Below are 2,500 nucleotides of genomic sequence, written 5' to 3' on the forward strand. Positions count from 1 at the left end.
AATGAGTGTTAAGTGTAATAATAAAATAATCTATAACATTACACAACATTCTCATTTCAAATGGTTCATTTGTGGATAAATGAGATATAAGAGTTTTTAAACTCATTTACTGTTTGCCATTATTTATTCGTACAAAGGCTTCAGTAGCGAGAAACCTCCAAAAGGTTCTTGGAGGTTTTTCATACCGCCTATAACATTTTTGAACACGTACTGAAATGTTCACTCAATAGATGTCGTTAAATCTTTTAGAAATGTATTAAGTATCAAAATATTCATTTTCCTATGAGGCCATTTCTAAAGAGCGCACTGTGGAAGACCTTGTGCTGATTTAGTTCCCCCAAGGTATTAAACAGTGTCTATTCACTCCATTGTATGCGGAACAGCTTTAATCATCGCTGCTTTTATACCGGGCACGTTAAACAGCTACCGCACCACTACACGTTGATGCAGCTAGTAGGACTGAACTACGCTCATGCACAGTGCTCTAATACACTTAAAAGTTCAAATAAACTTTAAACTTCAAAAATTGACCAGCAAAGCATTTGCAGATGAGCATAACTGTATTGTAGCGTGTTGGACAGGCTAACAAAACTGGTGCATACTGCATAGTCTCCCAGCATGCAGTGGTTGTGTGTGGCTGTTTATCATTTTGGCTCTCTGTTATGCTGTTAAATGCCACAATATTGTGAGTTTTAACTAGGTGTATCAGATGGTTTGAAGTATTTAGATACCATTGAACAGTGTTCTGTTCAACCAAGCAGATGTAAATGATCTGAGTACTACACAGTTGCATGCACATTCAACACGCTTAAAACCGCAGTGCCGAGCAGTTCATCCTTGAAGCAGACAGTCATTTTCCAATGAAGCAATTTCTAAAGAGCGCACCATACAAGACCTTGCTCTGCCTTTGTTCCCCGATGATATCAAAAACTGTGTTTTCATTCCATTGTGTGCAGACCAGCATTAACCAACTGTACTTTTATTTTCTTAAACAGCTACCACAAGGTAATGCAGCTAGTCTAGTCAAATCTACTCTCAGGCATAGCACTGTAATAAACAAAACAAGCTAGTATAAGCAGTCATTAAGAATTTGTCGAACAAGTCTCCACAGGAGGTTCTACGCGAATTCATCCTTGCACACCTACACACGCTTAAAACTGCAGTGGCGAGTGTTTCATTCTCGAGGCAGACAGCACTGTCTCAAAAAAAAAAAAAACAGCGGCCGCAGTATCTAGCACTACACACCGAGAGAGAGGATATAGATTGAGAGAGAAAGAGAGACAGACAGCCAGAGAATGTGAATAAGAGAGAGGGGGAAAGCCACAGAGAATACTGCTGAAACAAGAGATAAAGATGATTGTAAAATAATGGAGGGAGGAAAATGGAGAAAGTAAAGAGGGAGATAGGGGCGAGACGATTCGGTGAGTGAATCAAGCGCAGGGGGGGCTGGGTAGTGGTGTAATCACACTAGGCCGGGAATCTGATATCCCGGTGCCACACACACTAACAGAATTAAAACACACCGCCCCTTTAATTGGAAACACCGGAGCCTGGGGAATTCAATATGCTATCTATTTATTCAGCCAATCTTTTCAACTGGGGCTCTGATGTGGCTGTCAGCAAGTCTCATAGTCTTCAACCAAACACCACTTAGCTCGCTCTCCTCTCCTTCTCTCTTCCTCTCTTTGTCACTTCCTCACTCTGGTGAAACTGCAAAAGAGAAATAAAAGTTGAAGGCTTTTTTTTTCTCTCTTTCAGCAGCTAGCCTCGGTCCATCTCAGCATGTCTTTCTTTTCTCCCTCTCCACAGCTTCACCGCATCTGTTCTTCTTTCCCTCCTTTTCACCTTCCATCTAATTTGGTACAAACCCTCCTTCTCTCTCTCTCTCTTTCTTTCTCTGATGCAGTGGGCCTTGGTGCAGTAACGCCACCCAGAGCAAAGCAACTCAAAGCCCTGTGCTGCTCCATCGCCCCACACCCCTCCACCCCTTTAATCGCCTCGCTGTAAATGAACAGACACAACAGAAACATGCTGACGCCAACTTACTCCATCTTCTCTCTCCAAAAGCCTCACACTATTAGTCCAAAGCCCACCTCAACTGCCTATCTCCATCAGGCGCTGTGTGATGGTGGTGGTGGTGGGTGGGTTGGTGGGTGGGGGTTCGGCTAGAGCAGGGTAAGAGCAGCAAGGCTTTACTGTGTCTTAGATCTTAGATCTGGAGGAGAGGGGGCTTATTTCAGCCTTGCCCAGGGTCAAATAACATAGACCAAATGAAGCGCATGTAGGTGAAGAACACCACCACGCAGCTGAAGAACAGGCAGGAAACAGTAGTTCTGTCAGAAGACTCTCTGATTGTATATTCGGTTTATATATGTCCAACATGCTGGTAGGTTTGGCCTTGGAGAACTAGATCTGCTTGAAGTTGCTGCTGCTACTGCTTCTTTGAATTGCTGCTGCAATAACGGCTGCTACATCGCACAGAAGAAGTGAATAAAAAGAA

At 43.2% G+C, this 2,500-nt stretch overlaps 1 protein-coding gene across 1 annotated transcript in view; it reads right to left on the minus strand.

The window, feature by feature from the left end:
• The window catches only part of LOC308369604 (neural-cadherin), a gene marked incomplete at both ends in the record, with an annotated part of 162,694 nt that overhangs the window by 15,703 nt on the left and 144,491 nt on the right, over positions 1–2,500 (minus strand). The gene's annotated exons all lie outside the window — the stretch shown is intronic.

Source organism: Sprattus sprattus (genome assembly GCF_963457725.1).
Source record: "Sprattus sprattus genome assembly, chromosome: 8".
NCBI classification, from domain to species: Eukaryota; Metazoa; Chordata; class Actinopteri; order Clupeiformes; family Clupeidae; genus Sprattus; species Sprattus sprattus.